Source organism: Piliocolobus tephrosceles, chromosome 11, assembly GCF_002776525.5.
Source record: "Piliocolobus tephrosceles isolate RC106 chromosome 11, ASM277652v3, whole genome shotgun sequence".
In the NCBI taxonomy this organism is placed as follows: Eukaryota; Metazoa; Chordata; class Mammalia; order Primates; family Cercopithecidae; genus Piliocolobus; species Piliocolobus tephrosceles.
The window spans coordinates 60,061,219-60,085,422 of NC_045444.1; the positions used below are offsets into that span (position 1 = coordinate 60,061,219).

The window sequence follows — 24,204 nt, forward strand, 5'->3', positions numbered from 1 at the left end:
CAAGCAACCTGTTTGCAAAGGAGGTAGTATGGAATATGGTTATAGAACACTGGGCCAGACTGGGGGGATACTGGCCATGCCATGGAACTTTCTAAAGTCTCAGTTTTCTCACCTATAAATGGAGGTAATAATAGTAGCTACTTCAGAGGGTTATGACGAAGATTAAATGAGGACGTACACGTAAAACGCTTAGCATGGTGTCTGATACAAGGTAAGTGCTCAACATGTACTGGCTATTATTTATAAAGTGAAGAATGGCTTCCGCAATGTTCAGATCACATTTTCCTAAACAGAATTGTGTTGTATTTACCTGTGATGTGGCTACTAATCAGTTTCACCTGAGAAGGCAGGTCTAAGCACTAATCACTTCAAAGGCATTTTTTTCTCTTTTCCTCCTTAAATTTTTCTGTCCGTTGTATAGACAAATGGCAAGTTTTGCTATTCATTAAAAGTCACTGCTGAGTGATAATACTGCAATTTCTAAGAAGGGCAAAAAAAAAAAAAAAAAAAAGAAAACTATGTAGTGTTGCAAATATCACACAAGAAATAGATTTGAGGTAAACCAGTAGGAAGCATATTTGACTTTGTTACATTTTCTTTTTCTTTTTTTTTTTTTTTGAGACGGAGTCTTGCTCTGTCGCCAGGCTGGAGTGCAGTGGTGTGATCTTTGCTCACTGCGACCTCCGCCTCCTGGGTTCAAGCGATTCTCCTGCCTTAGCCTCCCGAGTAGCTGGGATACAGGTGCGCACCAACACGCCCAGCTAATTTTTATATTTTTAGTAGAGAGGGGGATTTCACCATGTTGGCCAGGATGATCTCGATCTCTTGACCTTATGATCCATCTGCCTAGGCCTCCTAAAGTGCTGGGGTTACAGGTGTAAGCCACAGGGCCCGGCTGACTTTGTTATATTTTCTAAATCAATACCACTCTAAGTAGCCAGCGAAGGAACCATTTGTTACTTGGCCCTGTGTATGAAAAGCTGTTTCATATACTCCATTCTCGCCATATTAGGAAAGACAAAAACTGATGAAACATTTATTCCTTTGCTGCTATCCCCATTGCAAAGTTCTTTCCATCACCCAGACACATTGCCTTTATGTTTACCTACTGTTTACATATAAATTAATTCACTTGAAAATAAATTGCCAAAAATAATTTTATTAATGACATATAATAATTAAATATTCTTGAGTGGTTTCTCATACTTTAAGATTTCTGCTCTTAGTATCAAAATAATAATCATAAATGAGAAATCAAATGCTATGTAATTGACTTAAGTCCATTTTAAATTTTGTTCTCAGTGGAGACACAGAATAGGTTTCCATCTTCTAATAATTAGTCTAACAGTTATTAAATGTACCTTATCTTTCCATTGTAATCACAGAAATAAAATGAAAACAATATATCACTATTTGTCTATCAAATTGGTAAAGATTAAAACAATAATAACAACCCAGTGTTGGCTGAGGTTAAGACAAGTGTATTTTCTTGAATGGCTGCATGAGTGTTTAATGTATTTTATCTTTTTAAAAAGTAAATAACCCCTAGCACTCTGGGAGGCTAAGGCGGGCGGATCACGAGGTCAGGAGATCAAGACCATCCTGGCTAACATGGTGAAACCCCATTTCTACTAAAAATACAAAACATTAGTTGGGTGTCGTGGCGGGTGCCTGTAGTCCCAGCTACTTGGGAGGCCAAGGCAGGAGAATGGCATGAACCTGGGAGGCAGAGCTTGCAGTGAGCCGAGATCGCGGCCACTGCACTCCAGCCTGGGTGACAGAGCGAGACTCCATCTCAGAAAAAAAAAGTAAATAACCAAATAAGAAACACTGGGGAACCTGAATCAATAAAATGTAGTACATCAAAATAATAATACATCACAGAGCAATGAAAATACATGGGAAAAACATTCATGGTAAATTGAGAATATTTATTCACATAAGAAGTATTTGTTAAATATTTACTATGTGTCAGACACTGTGCTAGCTGGGTAATGGGTTGGTAGGAATAAGTAAGACAGACATTGTCCTTGTCTTCACAGAGATGACCAAGTCAGCAGTTGATTGACCTCTCTAGGTATTTCGTATGTATATTTATATACACCTAGTAGGAAACAAGGAGACATTAATAACTTTTTTTTTGGAAACAAGGTCTTACTCTGTTGCCCAGGCTGGAGTGCAGTGGCGCAATCATGGTTCACTGCAGCCTCCAATTCCTGGGCTTACCAATCCTCCCACCCTCAGCCATCTGAGTAGCTGGGATTACAGGCATTCACCAGCACACATAGCTAATTTTTAAATCAATTTTTTAAGAGACAGAGTCTTACTGTGCTACCTATGCTGGTCTTGAACTCCTGGCTTCAAATGATCCTCCTGCCTCAACCTCCAGGAAAAAATATTTTCTATTGAGGTAGAATTAACAAATAATTAACATGTACAGATCTTAGATGTTCTGTTGAACGAGTTTTGAAAATTTTATATGCACATGTAACTATCCCCCCAACAAAGATATGGAACATTTCCACAAAAAGTTCCCCTATGCTCCCTTCCATGAATCCTCAACTTCTCTCCAAGTTGCTCTGTGTTATTTTCTTGGTGAGGTGTATGATTTCCACAGCATAAATAGACCACAACTTATCCATTTTCCTATTGATGGACACGTGAGCTGTTTCCAGTTTTGAACTATCATGAATAAGGCTGCTACTTTGTGTAGTAAATGCATGTCTAAGATATGAACATGTTTCCATTTCTTTTGAGCAAATACTGAAAGTTGGAATTACTGGATCACAGTGTAGATATATGCTTAACTTAAATGAAAACCCCAATTTTCCAAAGCAGTTGTATCACTTTATAGTCCCACCAGAAATGCATGACAGTTCCTTTTGTTCCCCTTCCCTATCCACACTTGGTGGTGTTAGTTTTATTTTAGCCATTCTATTAAGTATGAAATATTAAATTGAACATAACCATATTCAATTATGGTTATAATCTGCCTTTCCATGATGGCTTAAAGATGCTGAGTACCTTTCCATGTTTATTCATTTATCTTCTTTTATAAAGTATATGTTCAAGTCTTGCTCATTTTAAAAGTTGGGCCATTGGTCTTCATATTATTCATTTGTAGAAAATTTAAAAATATACATTCTGAAAACAAGTCCTTTGTCAGATATTTGTGTTGTGAATATATTTTTCTAGCTGGTGGCTACTCTACTCATTTTCTTAATGGTGTTTTTTGATGAACAGAAGTTTTTCAACATAATGAAGTCCATTTTTTTTCCCCTTTTATGGTTAGTGCTTTTTGTGACTTATCCAAGAGATCTTTGCCTATCCTGGGTTGTGAAGATATTCTTCTATGTTTCAATGAAGGATTGTGACATGAAAAAATGGCAGAGTGGAAGTGTTTGAAGCTAATCAGAATGCAGAATGCCGTGCGGAGGAAAAGAAGCAACAGAGTCAAGGATAGTAAGTTAGGAGGCAGTTACCTAACTCCAAAATGAAGTGATGCAGTTTCAGTCTTGCTTGACAAGCAGTGTAACTGAAGAGGAAGAGATGAATAAAGGTGAGATTTAGAAGAAAAAACATGAAACTTGATTAACTGAATATCATATATAAAAGAAGATATGTTAAAATGACTTGAAGAGCCCAAGCCTAAATGATTCAGAGGGTGCCAATACTAACAAAGACAGGAGAGTCTGAAAGTAGATTCCACTGTGGATATTACCATAGAAAAAATAGAGAGTTTAGTTTTATATATCTTACATTTCGTATGGTAAGAGAATATTCAAATGAAGATTTCTTGTTAACAATCAGGAATAATGAAACTTGAAAAGGGTAAAGAGGAGAAACTAAGGCTAGGTTTATAAGTCACTAGCAGAGAGCAATGCTTCTCAAAGTATTATCCAAGTGTCAGCAACATCAATATCACCTGGGAGCATGCTGGACAATTGTCAGGCCCCATCTCAGTCAGAAACTCTGAAGGTGAGGTCCCACAGTCTAGTTTAATAAAGCCTCCTGATGATTCTAATGCACACTAAAGTTTGAGAACCAACAGCACTCGGGTTAGAGCTGAGGCATAAGCACAGAAGGCAAGTGAAAAAAGTTAACAGAATCCCGCAATTACTAATCCCTAGGGAAGAGTCATGGCGGACAGAGAAAACTCAGTAGCAACGAGATTAGAAATGAAAGGCTAATTAATAAGCCTGTCACCCAAAAGCCAAGCAGAAGAGGATGTCATGAAGTTTCTAAGTTTGGTTTATTCTGAGAGAGACAGAGAAAGAAAAAGAGAGAGAAAAGCACATAGAATGAAAATGCTCTTTCTCCATTCAAGACCCCCACCCCAAAAATGAAGGTCATATTGTTTTGAGGAAGAACATTAATCATGATCTACTTTCCAGACTAGTTTTCCTTCAAATAAGGGAAATCTGCAGAGTAATAATAAAACATATACTGCTACACAGCTACATGTTTTTGAAAGGGAAAGGAGAAACTGACAGGCATTTTACATATGCAATTTGATTTACTGCTTAATGATTTGAGATTGGTATGATTTGTCTACAGTGGTAAACGCAGGATTCAAGCCCATCTAACTTCAAAGTTCCTGATCTTCCTGTTGTATCAAGTTGCCTGTTTATTTTCAAAAACTCAATTTGTGAATTGAGAGCTATACTTTTCAAATGATATTTTTCCTTCATTTGTACACAGAAGACTGCTGAGCTTTTTATGGAGGCCCAAGTGACAATGAGTAATATGCCACTTTCAAGGAGGAAGGAGAGAAATGAGCAGTACTGTGAAAGGCAGACAGGGTCAAAATATGCTGTTGTTCTAAGACTGGAGAATTAACATCATGCTTATATGCTACTGGGGAACATCCACTGAAGGAGGAAGAACTGATGATGCAGGAGATAGAGATGAACTACTTCAGGAGATGAATGGAGATATATAATCGTGTGTACATGTGTATCATGTCTTTTTGGTCAATAACATAACTGGGGGTTAAGCAAATCACTGCATACATTTTTGTGCAGTGAAAGGTTTGTATGTTTTTAAATGACTAAAAAAAAAAAGAAAAATATTTTGTGACAGTGAAATTATATAAAACTCAAATTTCAGTGTCCATAAACAAAATTCTATTCGAACAACGACATGCCCATCTGTTTACACTATTGTCTACGGCTGCTTTTGCATTACAATGGCAAAGTTGAGTAGCTACAACAGAGACTGTGTGGTCCTAGACAAAAATATCCTGATCCATTATAGAGAGTATGTGCTAACCCTGGCATACACAACCTATCCACCTGTGCTCTAAACTGTATATGTATCTAACCAGAATAGATTGACTTCAAATCATCCAAATATTTTATTAATAAAAACTAAAAATCAGTGTTGAACAAAGGGGATAAATTCAATGGATTTCATCCAGCCAGCTATTCGATCAATCAACAATATTTACTGAATTCAGTGCCAAGCACTGGAGATACAAAATGAACAAAACATGCATGGTCCTTATTCTCATGGAATTTAAATTCTTACAAGACAAAAAACAAACAAACAAAACAAAAACAAGAGACAAGTAACCAAGATGATACAGCTTGTGATAAGTGCTCCCAAGGAAATAAACATGATGCTATGATAGAGAACAAAAGGGAGTCTGGGAGGTTATTCTAGACAAGGCAGTCACACAAGGTGTTTCTGTGGAAGCAGAGTCAAACATGGTGGGGGGAAGTGGTATGGGTAAAGCAGACAATTAAACACTCTGAGATTTCCGCAGACATAGAAACGGGAAGATGGAGAAATTTATACATTGTGAAGAGCATATGCAGAGACTACTTTCCCTGATGAATTTTCCAATGGTATTTTTACTACAAAGTACACACAGCGTAATTATATAATGGGTCCAAATGGTTCAGGAACAAAATACAAATTAAAAAAAAAAAAAAAAACCACACAACACTGTATAATTACTTAATTACCCGAAGGATAAGAATGGTTCCAGAGAGCCATTTCTGCTTATCAGGTATATACAGTAACACTTTTGTCTTTTTTAAAATGGGGGAAAAGCATTCCACACAATGTAAGTTTTCAGGATGCTGGCAAATGTGCACATGCCAAAGAAAGTATAAATGGTAGGCACTGCTTAAAATAACATTAAGCTTTTCCTACTTTTTAATTCTAAGAACACATTACAACAATTAAATATCAAAATGATCATAAAAGAATGAATACTAGAAAGAGCAGAGTATTCTTTGGTCGTAATTCATACATAGCTAATGCAGCATAACATAGCAGTTGAAGCTTGACAAACGATAAGCTATGAACTTTGGGAAAGAGCTAGCTAGCGTCACTTGGTTCTTAATTTCTTTCTTGGCATATACTAACATAACTACTTAAAATACAATCTGTCCATTTTGTGGGATGGTAATGCATTTTTTTCCATGTTTTAAAATAATTATTTCATTAACCTGTTTCTAGAGTACAATCAACTTTCTACTTAAAATTTAAGCAGTTTGAAGCAGCACAAAAACTGTTCAGTAGTCTTTTAAATATTTATCAAATAATTATGCAATTCTGGTTTATTCCTCCTTATGAAAAATGATAAAAACACATGATATTCAACCACTTGAAAAGCCAGACACACAGGTCTATTGAAACACAGGTACAATTCAATGTAATGATTCATAGTGTCTCTAATAGAAAGATTCAGCAGTTTCCTTCTCTGAATAAATGATGCCTGAAATTTTTATTCTTGTTCTAATGGAATTTCAATGGCCTTCACTGCAAATCTACTGGAAATTTTTGCATATTAAGTGGAAAAAATTAAATGATGTTAACCACATTTTAATGTGATTAAGGCTGACAGGGTCATTATTTCTGCTAATCACTCAGTTTAAAAAGCTCAAACAAAACTTTATAACAGACAAGGTTTTTAATTTTATGTATATCTTGTTGAAATAGAAAAAAAAAAAGGTAGAAGAAAAAGAAGGGAAAAACTACGCTACAGTCCTTGAGAAAAATCAATGAGTAGTTCCTACAATTTGCAGATGGGTTTCATTATACTTAATCTGGTGATGTAAAAACAAAAATGCAAAACAATCTTATACTGCACATGATCCTCTGGTTTTTTGCCTTTTAAATATGAAGATGGCAAGAAAATGTACTTTGTAGAATTTTGAGTTCTGTGTTTCCTATTTGCTGCTAAATGAAAACAAATATAGTTTTTTCTTTAGATCTTATAGCAAACTAAAAACAGAATTAATGTATAACACCACCTCAAACAATTCTTCAATGTTCTGTTTTCTAGATTAATCTATGCCATGCAACTATGAATATTTCAAATATGTCAGGGTAAACTGAAAATCTTCACTGACAGAAAATCTCCAAAAAAAGTGATCCTAACTGCTATCAGAAGAATAGTAAGGATTCTAATGACTAGCAGTACTTTAGATAATCTATATGTTCTGTTTGCTGATAAGTTTGCTTTTCTCACGGGTTATTCTATACTAGAAGCTTAATATTAAATTAATTCTTTAAGATTGCAGGTGTATTTGATATAATTTTGGTGCTCCAATTGCAAAGGACTGTTTTTAAATGTACATTATAATATTCTTGAAGCAAAAATGAGTACAAACCTAGCCAAAAAGCCTTAACTAGTATCTTCTCTAATTTTCTGAGCATTTCAATATTTTCCATAAACAGCAACAATTAAGCTAGGTATATAACACACACAACTATACAAGAATGAATCAAATATCTCAGTATCTCTTTTTGTTGGCTGTCAACTGCTTAACCAATACTGGTTGTTGAAAACTATCTTTATCTTTCAGCTATTAAAGTGATAATTTCTAAAAATCATTTGAGGACATATGAAAGTAATATCACTATTCCTAATCTAGTAGTTATAGTGTTTTACAGAAACAAAATTAATCTGCTTTAAAAAAATATGACAAGCAAATGGTTTTTAAAAAGAAATACACACCTGAAGTTCAAACAATCTAATTCATATTGATTCATCCCAATCTAGTAAACTTAAACCAGATTCATTAACTAAAAACAAAACATCTCATATATACATAAGTAAATATATTTTGTATTGTCGTTTTCTAAAGCAGTATGAAACTACGATCATTGCAAATAATAGTCAAACCAACAATTATAAAACTTAAGCTACAGGTGCAGTACCTTTATCCAAAAACCATCATTCTTTTCATGGTAAATTACTCAATTGCATGCAAATAGATAAATGAGTTTACCTCACTGATCACAATCTAAGCAGCTAACAAAAGCAGAGCACCTGGCCGCAAACAAGTCCTTTGAATGCAATTTAGTATTAAAGTTTGAGAAATTGCTGTTCTGCTTTCATATTACAAATCATAACCAAACTGTTTTCAGCAAGAAGTTCAGCCATTTGTGAAAAGAAAGTGATTTAGTAGATTACATAAATATCAAGAAAAGAAGTCAATAATAATGCTGCATTGTGGCCATAATCTTTGGTGTCCATAGAAAGAATTATTGTTGAACTCTTCTTATTTTAGTGTGATGCTATGCACTGGTGCATCAACTAATCACCCTCCAGAATTTCTGTGCTCATCTAAAAGGAGTCCCTGCTGAATGTTCTAATGCATCTTATTGTGAATCTTCAGCAAATAAAACTTCATGTATGAGCTCATGATGTGCTTTGCTGCTGGAAAGTCACAGACACTGTGGGAGGCTCTTTATCTTCCCAGCAGTCAGTTCTCTGAGAACATCAGTGCAGCTACTGTAGTTACCTGTAGATTACTTGTATTTTCTCACATCTGTGTCCAGCAATCTAAACCATGATGATAAAGGGTCATTAGGTTTTGAGTGAGGAAGGGGATGGACTAGACAATTTGCTCTGATAAGCTCCTTGTTGGGAGCTCCAGTTTAGAATGTGAAATGTCGGTTATGTACAGTTTTACACTAAAAGGAAAAAAGGATTTCACTTTTCTGCACTAACAATTAAAAATGATGTGGTTTAATGTCTCACTCTTGTCTACTGACTTGCATTTTATTTGGGGACTTTATAATTAAAAGTATTTAAGAAAAATAATTTTCTGTTTGTAAAATGGACGTCCACGCTCTATTAGCCACAAAGAATTCAGGTACAATTACTAAGATAACTGCTGTTTGGAGCACAGCAAAGCAATTTCCCACAGTGGGACTTACAGTTCAATTTACCAGTTGGGCAAATATTTTGTGCTCTGTAGTGGCCTAGAGAGTTAAAAGCTATAGGTAACATTCGAGTAGTGTTATACTTGGAGAAAAGTTTCTTCAATCCAAATGGATGGTTTAGATTTCAAAGCAAAGACGGTATCCTAAAAACATTTCCCCACATTAACAGGATAAATTTTAAAACCAACATAAAATATAGTTGTCACAAAAACCCTGACTGACCTCTCGTTCCCCTAAAACAGGGGCTCAGAATTTGGAACTTAACACTGTTATTTTATTTTCATATTTATATTGGATCCTAAATCATTCTGATACTTAATCACATTTTGGAAGTCATCAGCTGATAGAATATACTATATTCTTGATTAGATTATTGAATGAGAATACTAATTGCTTAATTTCAAATGGTTTAGGATAATTGTGTCAGAATATAAAAATACAAAAATACTTTGGAGGGGGCATTCTTCAGATATTATACACCATACAGATAGGATAAAAAAAGGAGGTGTTTCAAAGAAAGATAGAGGGGCTAAAAATATGCTCTCTAAATTTACATTCATAATTTACCTCTTTCTTTAGGTATACTTATTGTAGTACAATATTATCTCTTTTCAAAATTTCTACCTACCATCCTTTGAAAGGAAATTTTAAGAGAAAATAGTGACTGCAACAAATAAAATACTGCCTTGCCTCAAAGAACTATGTTAAAATAACAAAAGCATGTGAATAAAAGCGTACAATATTTTAAAATGAAACATCAGTGATTTGGTTTTTTTGGAAATAGTTTTAAAATGGTATTCACTTAGACTGTTTGAAAGCTTTCCAATGTTGCTAGGGAAGAAAAATAAAAATACTTATTTTCAAAATTGTTTGCTAGCACTAAACACAAGCAAGCAATATTTTCCAACAGATTAAAGATAATGTAAGCATTTAAAAACTCCTGTTCTTCCTTTCAATTACATGAATTGTCTAAAAGCCTTTGATGAAAGTCTGTAAGATAGAAGATATGTCACAATTATCAATATAGAGACATTTCTTAAAATAAAAATTATCATAAAATATAACATTTTGGTAACTAACATTAACATCCAAAGGCAATATGAGAACTCAAATCCATAATAATTATTCATACACCAAACCACTGTAAACCTAAATCATTTCTGAAGACCTGAATGTGTCAAGAACTTTGACAATTATGACTGGAGCCAGGAAACTGGAGCAGTGCAGAATTTCTTATGAATTTCTCCAGTTACTTTTTATAAATGCTGTCTTGGATGACAGCTTAATGTGTACCACATGCAATATTTATTCTTCTTCAGTGTCAGACTGTCTAGCCATCCAAGGGAATACAAAGAATGTCACTTATTAGGATAAAAGCACAAGGAAGGTAATCAAGGACATATGTAACATCAGCCAATCATGCCCTATTTCAACATCCTATTCCATTCATAACAGTTCAACAATTATTTGCTTACTGATAACTTGCTTTCAGGCTGTTTGTGTTCACCATAATGGTGGTTTGCATTTATTTTGCTCTTTAGAATTGGACACTTGCTGTGCCATACGTGTTTGTCAAAACTTTATATCTTCTGTCAGAAATGGCTTAGAATATCAAATAATTTCTATTTGTCAGGAACTACTAATACAACAATCAGTACCCCTTGATGTTAATAAGGCAGTGAAATAACAATAAAACAGCAAATGCATAACTATTAAATATTTCATAGCAAAAAAACTCCATGAAGTGATATATAGTAAGAAAGTAGGTATTATTAGCTAAGCCACACTCACATATCTTCTTATGGCTAAGAATGTTTACTCAGCATTGTTCTTTCTTTTGTTTCTGTTTTCCAAAATTATGAAGCTGACAGAACTTCCTAATCTACTCCACTGGTCTTTAAGCTATATATGCAAAATGTCCAAGATATAGCAAGTTGCACTAAAACTTACACTTGGCCACCAATACATATTTTACTTAATAATAGATTAAAAAAAAAAAAGTCCCATCGCACACCATAATCATGAACTGTGTAATTGCTGAAACAATTATTTAACTATGCTTAATCAGAAAACTTTAACCAGATATGGCTTTAACAATGTATTCTAGTAACATTTAAAAGCTTTTACAAGTACTAATTTCAAGAGATCCAGACAACTAAGATGCTTGTCTTTGAATATAGGAAAGGAAACAAATGGTTGATATTCTCCATATCCTCTTTCTTGGTCTCTTTCTTTTCTGTCTCTATTTCAATTTGGCCTGAAGCAGAGTAAGTTCTACAATGCAAGGAATATGCCATGCAAACTATTCTGTATAATTTTTCAAAATAAGACTCAGGAAGAAAAACACTTTTAAATAATAAAAGCATTATCACACATTTTTCTCTTCCATTCCTGAAATCTGATGACAGTTAAAAAAATTTTCATTGTAGGTTTGGGGGTACATGTGAAGGTTTGTTACATAAAAACGTCACGGGTTTTTTTTGTACCTATCACCCAGGTATTAAGCTCAGTAACGGATAGTTATCCTTTCTGCTCCTCTCTCTCTTCCCACCCTCTTCCCGCAAGTAGACCCCAGTGTATATTGTTCCTTCTTTGTGTTCGTAAGTTCTCATCATTTAGCTCCCGCTTATAAGTGAGAACATCCAGTATTCAGTTTTCTATCCCTGTGTTAGTTTGCTAAGGATTTTTTTTTTTTTTTTTTTCTTGAGACAAAGTCTTGCTCTGGCACCCAGTCTGGAGTGTAGTGGTGCGGCTTGATCTTGGCTCACTACAATCTCTGCCTTCTGGGTTCAATCTCTGCTCACTGCAACCTCCACCTCCCGAGTTCAAATGATTCTCTCATGTTTCAGCCTCCCGATTAGCTGGGATTATAGGCATGTGCCACCATGTTTGGCTTTTTAAAATTTATTTATTTTTTTTATTTTTAGTAGAGATGAGTTTTCAACATGTTGCCCAGACTGGTCTTGAATTCCTGATCTCAAGTGATGTGCCTGCCTCGGCTTCCCAAAATGCTGGTATTATGGGTGTGAGCCACCGCGCCTGGTCAATTTTTTTTGAGACAGGGTGTCACTCTGTCACCCAGGTTGGAGTACACTGGCAAAGTCATAGCTTACTGCAGCCTCGAATTCCTGGGCTCAAGCAATCCTTCCACCTCAGCCTCCCACTTAGCTGGGACTACAGGTGCAGGCCATCACAACAGCCAATTTCTTTTTAATTTCTGTAGAGGCAGGATCCCACTATATTGCTCAGGCTGGTCTTGAATTCCTGGGCTCAAGTGATCTTCCCGCCTCAGCCTCCTGAGTAGCTGGGACTATAGGTGCATGCCACTGTGCCTGGCTAATGTTTTTATTTTTTGTAGATGTAGGATGTACCTATATTGCTTAGGCTGCTCTCAAAATCGTGGCCTCAAATGATCCTCCTGCCTCAGTCTCCCAAAGCACTAAGATTATAGGAGTGAGCCACTGCACTTCACCTAATTGCAACGTTTTATATAAGCAGGACTCAAGTTAGTTAAGAGAGTTTATTATGTAATTACAACTGCCAGGAACTAGCCAATTAACTATCAATCTCTCTGTGTTCATACACATACATATGCTTTTCTCTTAGAATTATGAAAATTAAATAAATTATATTTCAAGTCAAACAGATCTGACACAGAATAATTTCTGCCACAGGATAATTTCATTTAATATATGTAACATATTTTATTTAATTCTCATAATTCTATAAGAAAATAATTACTCTCTCTGACAGGTGAGGAAACCAAGGGCTATAAGGCAACCAATCAACCAATCTTGAGTCATGCTTATACAAAATATTGCAATTATGTTTGCTCTCCGATAGGTATACATTGCTGTGTAATTTTCACTAGGATACAAACAATATAAAAAACTCTACTTTTCTTGCATGAAAAGCATACTATAAATGCATAAAATGTTTTATACGTTCTCTCACGAATTTGAGCTAAAATAAGTTTCCAAAATATTTAACTAGGTTTCTTACTTCATTTCTCTGAGCCTTAGGTTCTTGTTAGTAAATGGATAGAAATTTGCCTTCCAAGATTGTTATGGGGATTAAACGAAATGATAGAACATATGTAAACACCCCAAAATCCAGCATATAATAGATGCTCAACAAGTGGTAGTTATTAGTTTTGCCCGACTTGGATGTATAGGAACATATACGTATACATATACATATATAATGTTCATTATATTGCTACGCACTAATATAGTACTAAACCAGAACATTATACAAATCATCCATTTGTATTTCAGCTACTAAAGGAGATATGTACAAACACACACACTCTCACACACTTCTCTACTCCCAAAGTAGTTCTCAAAAACAAATCCAAGTTAGTGAAAACGTAAAGAGACAGAATAAATCAGTACATGGTTAAAAACAAACACACAAATAAAACAAGTGGTTGAAGAAAGTTTTCTTGAGAAAAGTAGCAATGATATGTATTTTCAACCTAAAAATATATAAACTGTTTTATGTACTGTCCCTACAATGGCTATTAAATTGGAAAATAGTATTTTGAGATAAGTCCATAAAATTAAAGATACAATTTTAGGTATCTTTTTAAATATTTTTTAAAAAAATATTACTCTCAGTTAGCATTTTCTAATTAGGTTATAATGAATTTTTAGTCTCAAATTTTATAGTGCATGAACTGTCTAACAACAAAACCTTACCTAAATGAAATTCACAGTAATAGGAAATGTGACTAGTATATGACATATTTCTCAGGCCTTGTCTACCTTTCCAGCATCACCAATGCCCCAGTGCTGAGATACCGTAGCTTAGTAGTTAGTGAGGAAAATGAGCTCCACAGATGAACTGCTTACATTTGAATGTCGGCACCACTGACTGGTTATGTAACTTGGACCAAGTTCCTTAATCTCTCCATACTTGCTTTTCATTTCCTTAAAATGTGGGTAATAATGGTACCTACTTTATAAGCTTGTTGGGAATCTTAAATATAACTGGCATAAAGTCAAGTATGAAGTGTTGACTGAATGACGACTACTACAAAGACAACATCAGGCATACAAATTATCTGCCATTACTCTACCTCGTAGTGCTGTGGTTTGAGTGCAGCCCCCCAAGGTTCATGTGTTAGGAAGCTTAATCCCCCAATGCAATGGGATTGGGAGGTGGGGCCTTTAAGAGGTGGCTAGGTCATGAGGGCTAACCCCTTATGAAGCGATTAATGCTGTAACCATGGGAGTAAGGAGTGGACACCTGATAAAGAGAATGACTTTGACCCACTTTGCTCTCTGTCTCCCATTTGTTTCTGCCTTCTGCTCTTCTGCCATGGGATGACCCTTAGAAGATGCCAGTGACACTCTCAGGCTTCCTGGGCTCCAGAACCATGAACCAAATAAACTTTTCTTCTTTATAAATTACCTAGTCTGTGGTATCTGTTACAGCAGCAGGAAACAAACTAACACACGTAATATTCTCTCATTTCCCTATTTATTTAACATCAACTTCCTCACCCCATCAGTGAAGAATTATTATTATCATTACTATCTTTGAGATGGAGTTTCACTCTTGTTGCCCAGGCTGGAGTGCAATGGCATAATCTCGACTCACTGAAACCTCCGCCTCCCAGGCTCAAGCGATTCTCCTGCCTCAGCCTCCCGAGTAGCTGGGATTACAGGTGCCCGCCACCAACCACGGCTATTTTTTTTATTTTTTTAAGTATAAATGGGGTTTCAGTATGTTGGTCAGGTTGGTCTTGAATCCTGACTTCAGGTGATCCACCCTCCTCGACCTCCCAAAGTGCTGGGATTACAGGCATAAGCCACTGAGCCCAGCCGAAGAATTATTTTTAACAAATTATGGTTTGCTATAGAAGAAAAAGTTAAATTCTGTTTATCATATCAATATATAAAAACCAATTTGTGGTTACAGGTATGTTTTTGGGGGTTTACTCTGTACCACTATTTTAGACTTGGCAATTTCATATAATTTAAAATTTTGGTTTCAATAGGAGCCATTGTATTTTCTCCACCAAAATTTTTATATATGATATTGTTTAAAAATGCAAGCTAAGGTGGGTACTAAAATACATTGCTGTTGCCTCTTAACAATAAGTTATTAGATAGTTAATAAAATTACAAGGCAAAACCATCAGTAGCAAATGCTTATTATCCTAAAAAAAAACCACACATAAATGTCGTCTTGAGAATTGTTCTTTTTAACTAAAATCCTAATTTAGTCCATTAACTAAACAATTGGAAGGAGATTAAACTTTCCAAGATAAAACATAGCAAAATGCTACAGTTGCTAATATGATATTTTCAAAGATTTCTGGAGATTCACAAACATATCTTGTACTGTCACTTAGCTGTCAGTCATCCTGTGTGCAGCAGTCGCATTCAGGTCAAATGGATCTATTTCTACCACTTACCTGCTCCAAGAACTTGGGCATGTTTTATAATCTTTCCAACTGCCTGCCCTAACTGTAAAATGGGCATGGTAATATCTGCTTGATAAGTATAATATCATACATCTCAGCAATTTCCAAGCTCAGAATGCCCATCACATAGCAGGAACTCAGTAATAAATAATGGTTTGCTATGTATATCTTTTAGTTTGGTATAAGAAAAGCTAAATCAATTATATTAAATGGAGGAAGGGGGAAAGCAGGACATACAAAAGAAAAACGACAAAACTTAAAAGTCATGTTTGAAAAGTGCTAGTGACCTTCATGTCCGACATCCATATATGTTCCTGGGGAAAATCTTTGAAAATTTCATTTAAAAATGCTAAAAATGATTACCAATGAACAGATGCTATTTGATCTTTTCCCTTTAAATTTCAAAATGGATTAAATCCAACAACATTTTCCACAGTCCATAATATATTCTTTTAAAATAATCTCTAAGGAAAATGCTGATTATCACAGGAATACTGATGACTACCCCTTGATTTCAATGACAAATATTTGAAGCACTGAAAAGGCACTGCTAACTCTTTGCTAATGGAAAGACGAAGCTTATTTCTCTCTGCGTTGGAGTAACCCATTCCTAAACTAATATGCAGAACTCTTATTCCAATGAAGCAAATGCTTCATTTTGGCCAGGTATAGTGGTTCACACCTGTAATCTCAGCACTTTAAAAGGCCAAGGCAAGCGGATCACTTGAGCCAAGGAATTCTAGACCAGCCTGGGCCACATGTGAAACCCTGACTCTTACAAAAAAATATAAAAATTAGCCAGGTGTGGTGGCCCATGCCCGTCAGGGAGGTCCAGACTGCAATGAGCTGTGATTGCACCACTGCACTCCAGCCTGGGCAACAGAGTGAGACCCTGTCTCTGAAAAAAAAAAAAAAAAAAGAAAAGGAAAAAAATGCTTCATTTTAGTAAACATTAAATTCAAGGCCAATGTAATAGTGTAATGAGGGCCATCTCAGAATTTGAGGATCAAATGAAAGAAAAAAGCTGAAACACCATAAGGCTCTAGACAAATGTTGGCTGCTGTTATTTCTAAATAAAGTTCAATCTATTTCTTTGAAGTTGTACATTGAGGGGCTTTTAAAAAGTGCTTCATAATTGGTAGCATGAATCAGCAAGTCACTAGACAAGCATGGAAAAGGAAAGATGAAATTTGAAATAAATTGCAATTATTACTTTAAAGGCTGTTTAAAACACTTAGCAATCGAAAATATTTCTGGACTATAAGAAATCAATTAAAACAAACTAGAAAATACATGATGGTTATTCTTAAAACCCAAATAAAATTTTAGAACACATTTAGAACATGTTTAAAATCTGTTTCAATGGAATGTACTTAAATAAAAATACGTAAGTTATTTTCAAGTGGCTGGCTGTCTTCACATTTTATTCCTTTTTGATGGCCCATTACGCTCTACATCAACTGTAGACCCCTGTTTCCTTCTCTAACTTCTACTCCTATAACTCGTATTCTGTTTTATTTCATCTAGCTACTTCACAGCCTTTGTACTTGCAGTTTCCTCTCCATGGACTGAGCTTTCCGTGGATTCTCTCATGGCATGTATCCTTATTTCATAAGGTCTTCCCCAGCCACCCCAACTAAAACAGTTCCCTCTTACTCTGCTTTGTTTTTATTCATGGTCCTAATCATTCCCTGCATTATATTAAATGTCTGTTTGTCGGATGTCTATTGCTACATGAGACTGTAAGTCCTGCAGGAGAAACGGCTTTTTCTGTTCACCACCTAAGATGATACAGGACACACAGAAAGGCTTAATAATTCTTAATAATTATTTGCTTAAAAAGGAAAAAGAAAACAGTATCCACCTCCTCAATGAGCTCACAGTCTTCAAAAGGAACATAAATTTGAAATTTGCATTTATAATGACAGTTTTTTACCAAGTTTTGCTTTCTTGATGTAAAGCATTAAAAGGACAGACTGCACAGCAATGTGCAGTCCCAGCCTTATATAAATAGAAATATATGCAAAGTTCATAAGCCAGTTATTTTAGAACACATTTTTAAAAAGCAGAATTTTAAAACTGGTGGTAAAAATGGTCACAGATACCAAAATATTTCTCAAATTGTTCTATTTCTACTACATTGTGAATTAAATAGGCTTTTGAGGGTGAGTCTCACAATCTAATGTTTTTGATGGGAAATGCTTTCTAGGTCAATTTAGAATAAAGGAATGTAATAGTTTAGGTAATGTTACTGATCTCAAATATAGATATGCCAATTCACTTTGCTCTTATTCTAGCCAAAGCAACAGCTACCCACTATGAGGAAAGGTGGGAAGAAACATGGTGAGATGCAGAAAAGGCTTACTTTCAAGGGCCTGAGATATGGAAGAGGGAATGAGAGTAGGAAAAAAGACCAGGTCTTATCTATAATCCAGTCCAGAAAAGTTGCTTTTAAATTGGGCTGCAACCTCAGGAATGCTCTGTACACAATTAGGAAAAATTACCATGACAAACCTAGATATTTGCATGGGCATCTTTTCTTTGTGAATTCATTACACTTCATTAAAATCATAAAATTCTAGTCCTGGAAGGGCACCTTAAAGATGATCTTTAATTCTTCACTAACTTTCACTGCCTCACCTCCAACATATACATACATACATTCATACTCAGAGAGACTGAGATATAGGAAATCACAATGAAACTGTTTTAAAAGGTTTTTAAAATAATAAACAACTTTAAAAAAAAATCATGCTACTGTAGGCTGGGCGCAGTGGCTCATGCCTGTAATCCCAGGAGTTTGGGAGGCCGAGGCAGGCGGATCACCTGAGGTCAGGAGTTCAAGACCAGCTTCAACATGGAGAAACCCCGTCTCTACTAAAAATACAAAATTAGCCAGGCATGGTGGTGCATGCCTATAATCCCAGCTACTGGGTTATAGAGGCTGAGGCAGGAGAACTGTTTGAACCTGGGAGGTGGAGGCTGCGGTGAGCCAAGATCACGCTATTGCACTCCAGCCTCAGCAACAAGAGGGAAACTCCATCTCAAAAAAAAAAAAAAAAATCATGCTACTGTAACACAATTTTACATAAAGACTGTACATATTGTAACAATATAAACAAAGAATATTTACTCTAATGGAAGCCTCTAAGCTGCAAATGGTGAAGTTATAAGGCCCAACCTGAACGAAGGGATGGGGTTGTACAGAACATGGCAGTGATATCATGGGAGTCTCACTGCTATATTTATACATGTGATACATTTGGTTCCTTAATCCAGGTAACAGAAATAAAAACCAAGGTAATGTATCCAAAAGATGCATTCACAAGGCCAAACAAGTCCTTTTTCTATTACTGAATACTTTTTGAGCTATAACTAAATTTGGGAAACACTGTTTATACAGAACACATTTTATATAAACAATCTCAATGAATTATCTTCTACACGAAAGGCTAAGTAATTTAAATGGCCAAGTTCAAAGAGCTAGTTATGGTAGCAAATAAAGACCAGAGCACTTGTATTTCAAATTCTAAAGTAGTATTCTTCTTAACACACCAAACTCCTTGATAGCATCTACTCCCTAGGTTACAAATAGACCATATTCTCCAGTTTTTTAGGATTTATTTTCCTTATAGAAACAATATTATTAATGGTACCTAACATTTTGGGCTAGCCTTCAAGTCTATTTGACTCATCAGATAAACTATAACATTAAGTCCAAAGGTAGTTGCTGTGCCTGGGGAACATGCTGCACAGGAGAAAAGGGTAGAGACAAATAATGCTCTTCCTCCTATCCTGCACAAGCAGGACATATTAGGCTGTAAAACACTGACATTGTTCACCTTTCCTTTTCTCCACCCTTCTCCCAGGAAAACCTGTTATTCAAATCCTACAAACTGTCTTGAGCCTCCATTCTAAATCCTTCCCAAGGTCCTGCCCTGTATCTCCCACTCCCAACAGTCCTAAGATTTCTGAGCTTCAAATTCTCCTCTACTGTCTTCACCAACTACTAAACTCCTGTATTAGTCCATTCTCACACTGCTATAAAGAACTACCTGAGACTGGGTAATTGATAAAGAAAAACGATCTAATTAGCTCATGGTTCTGCAGGCTGTGAGGCATTGGTTGGGGAGGCCTCAGGAAACTTCTAATTATGGCAAAGGTAAAGAGGAAGCAGGCAGGGCCAGAGAAGGAGGAAGAGAGCAAAGGTGTAGGTGCTACACACTTTTAATCAACCAGATCTCATGAGAACTCACTCATTATCATGAGAACAGCAAGAAGGAAATCCACCCCTGCAATCCAGTAGTCTCCTACCAGGCCCCTCCGTCAACACTGGGGATTATAATTCAACATGAGATTCGGGCGGGGACACAAATCCAAACCATATCAACTCTGGTTGTAAGAGTGTAGCTCATCCCAACTCAGAGTCTTGGTAACAAAATATGACTCAGAGATCCTTAATCTCTAGTACAGATTTTTAAGAGGATTGCTTTTGAATTATTCAACAAAGTAAGTAGGGTAGGGAAGCAAAGAAATTCTTTATGCAGATGAATCATTTGTAATTTGAAGAACATTATATAGCTATAAACCAAACTTTATATTTCATTTCCTAGATCACTGATGTGTGTACATGTATAGGGAATATATATTTTAATTTCACATGACAGAATCCTAAGGAACACTTATTTTTTAAAAAGTTCTTATAAACCTTTTAATCTGTGGTAGCTAGAAACAATTTTATAAAACTTTTCCTATTTATGTGGAGTGAAATTCTTCAGCTAGTTTGAAAAAGATGAAAGTCCTGACATATTTGATAAATTACATCACTCACAAATCAGTAAGTCAGCAGATGGTGCTAATAAGATTACAACGGGCACTCCCAAATGTATCACTTTCTTAAATTCAGTGAACCATCTGGCAAATAGAAATCATTGGCTATAAATAGTATTGCAAAAAACACAAACAGGCCAAGGGAAATTCCTAATATGCATAGGGTCAGTAGCATTATGTTCATATAAAAAAAATGCTTTCGTATATAATTATCTCTTTCGTAAGAAATCCGAAGTGCACTACTGCATTGTTATCTCTTGATAAGAATGAGAAATTGTCGAAAGAATATTCAAAATCCATTTAATGAAAACCAAACAGGAATTCATAAATATTACTACATGTAAAAATATATTCAAATGCAAAAGTACATTTGACCAAAAAAAGAAAAAAAAAAGATTCCTGAATGGGCAAAGGTTTTTCCCCATCCCCACTTCTTTCAGCCTTCCATCTCCTGTAATAAAAAGACCATTTTTCTTTACCATATTCTTTTTAACTCTAAAGATTCTGATCAGAGAAAGAAATAATTCCACAAAATTCATTCACCAAAAATTATTTGAAATCCTAATTCATAGTATAAATAATACTGTTAATAATAAGCTTTATCATAATACAAAGTAATCTTTCCAAAGCAGAATGTCTGTGTTGTATTTCTAGCTTAACTGATCTTGTCAGAAACTGATGACCTCCTACAATAGTTCTACAGAAACACAGAAATCGTTTTTTATATTTATATGCATATATGTGTGTATATATATGCACACATACAAAAACAGAAAATTGTGTGCCAAAAATATACACACTTCCACCTACATATATACTTGCTGAGATATAGTAGCTATAATTTCTATAGGCAGCTCAGGAAATCAAGAAAATATATTTATTCCATGATTCCCCCCAAACCAAGCACATGATGTATAGTATCCCCAAACTATTTTTAGTTGTTGTGTACAAATTATGTGGAAAACTAATGAACACACAAAGATAGGAAAGGGGAAGGAACTGAATCATAGTATAATAAGAATTAATAATAAAACATTTTTCTACTTAAAATGCGTTTAGTGAACTTGACACATTGCCCTTCATTATAAAACAGCTTAAAAGACTTTCCACGTATTTGTCTACCTATCTTGAATCAATTTCATCACTCAGATTAATGGACTCATATAATATTACCCAAAAGGTAATACTAAATGACTACAAGCCTACCAGGGCATATGAAAATGTGTGTATAACACACACACACACACACACACACACACACACAGTCTGCATATCTAAAAGTTTAGTTATATTTTCCAGTTGAACATAAATATGTAGTATAATAAATAATAAAATATAATTATCCTTTATTAACAGTTTCAAGAAAGGTAGGATCACAAAAATAAAACATAATTGATAGCTGGTAGGTATAAAAAAATATCTAAAATTAGTTTGTTCTACTGATTTCATAATTGGATGGCATACTCTACTAACAGAGCAGCAAGGGTGCAAAAGATTGAAATTTAAACCCCTAATTAAGCAGTAGTTTGACAGTTCTAATGTCCTGTACCTGCCTGACACCATGACTCGGTAAGCAATCTCAAATGAAAATTAATACCGCGTATAGTATTAGTTATAAGTAACAGCTGATCGTGTTTAGAAAATGAAAACCTTGAGCATTCAAAAATGCTTGTGCTCACCAAAAACAACAAAAACTTCTATATAGTTTGATTCATTCAAGAAACAGCAATTTGTAATAATAAAAAATGGTTTATGGATTCACTTACAATATCTTGATTACTGTCGTTTGCTCATAACACAACTGCAACCAACCCGGCTGCCATGTCAGCTACTCTTCAGGGGCTAAGTCTTTAATCATAAATCAATGAAATGACTAATTCAACACTGTTAAAACTAGTGAGTAGACGCTTGGAGCCATTCCAGTTTTTGCATCTTACAAAAGGTCAATACAGCTACTCAATAACACAATAGACCTATCTTTCAAAATGCTTCCTTCTTCTCTAGGGTTGAAAAATAACACATTACCATTTACATTTAGGAAACTTCAGTAACTAAAGTGTTCAATACTTCTGAAATGGTGACCTGCTAAAATAACAACAGTTTTAGTCTTCCTCTTGTGGCCAAAGTCACAAACTTCTCCTCACCTCTTTCTTGATGGTTTAAAATAGTTTTCCAGATCTAAAAGACCCATGAAAATATTTATTACTATTTCCTGAATCAGTCTTATTTGCTGTAGTAACACTACATGTTAATCTTAAAAAACAAAAACTTTTTCTTTTGCTAAAGAAGCAACTAATAATGCAAATGGAGCTTGGATGTAAACATTATCAAAAAACAAGATGTTAACACAATTAAAAGGATTTAGTAGTTAAAACTATTTACATCTGCTTTCAGTGTTATAAATGATGAAAACCCAGTGTTCATATCCTTCATAATAAAAATTTATTCTACACTTTAATACAAAGGCTATGTTGCATAAACAGAGGATTTAAAGCTGTAGCAGAGTGGCTGAATGAAAGGAAAATGGCAATCTTTCTGGCTCCAGTAGATGCCATTCCCTATCACACAATATTTCCCACTCATAAATACATGACAAATACTTCCTCAATCATTTTTTACGAGCAGGGATGCACAGGGGGTAGTCAATGGCTAGCTTGAGGGAAAATAGGAACAGCAGGCGGCAGAAACTGTACAGAAAATGGCTATGTGGTAAATTCTCTTCTGGAACATCACTCAGTTACCCAGTCTTTGATCTTTCAGCTACAATTACACTAACTTCCACAAGATCTGGATCCCTCCCAACCCTCCCCCCAAAACATACGCACACCAACCCCAAACCAGATCATTAGTTATACCTAAAACCTGTTAAGATTTGGTTTTATAAAACAGGATCATTCATACCTCTACATTATTATAAATTAAAATTTGCTATTTAGACAAGAGTTTACTTTCAATTGGCTATAACCATATCATCATCACAACTGGTCTCACAAAAAACATGGGGTGTCTGGCGACAGCTAAATCACAGACTGGCGTCTCCTAAGCAGTCTGTCTACCATTAGGGTCTGGGAAATGGTATTTACTATACAATTAGAGCCAGGGAGTTCTACCTGTAATCATCCAAATACAGGTGTGAGAAGCCCCTTTGGGCAAGGAAACTGACTCATCCCTTTTCATGTAAACTTTGATGTCTGTATTGTTTCACAGAGCCACAGGAAACCTTACCATTCATACCACAATGAGAAGATTTATTAACTGAGGTCAAGTAATAAATTTTAAAATTCATTCCTAAAGGTAACAATTTTTAACACAATCATCACATTTATAAGAATTTGAAAGGCAACAGAACTGATTATTTTAAAGTTAATTACCCGATGGAGGCCACTGACCAGCCTGAATGAAATCTTTAAGTTAAATTTATGCTTTTTAGAACATTACCAATAAAGAGGCTAAATTCAGCTTCTATCAGGAACACAAAATGTCTTATAGTAATATTAACAGGGCATTTTTAGTTGCAGTAATTTCACAGAATTTATTCTAATGATTTATTGGAGTTAACCATCTGACATTAATTATTGTTTTGGCTTCCAGTCTATGAATGTTTATTTTTCAGTTTAAAGCCTTCTCACTCTTTGATATCATATGGAAATGAGAATTTTTAATGGAAAATTGAAACCATGTGCATCTAAGTACTTAATGAAGTACAGGGAGAAACAGACAATATATTTTAGGAGAATTCAGATATTTTGCTTTGG

At 35.1% G+C, this 24,204-nt stretch overlaps 1 protein-coding gene across 3 annotated transcripts in view; it reads right to left on the reverse strand.

Moving 5' to 3' along the window:
* The window catches only part of OLA1 (Obg like ATPase 1), a 171,904-nt gene that overhangs the window by 23,253 nt on the left and 124,447 nt on the right, over positions 1-24,204 (reverse strand). The gene's annotated exons all lie outside the window — the stretch shown is intronic.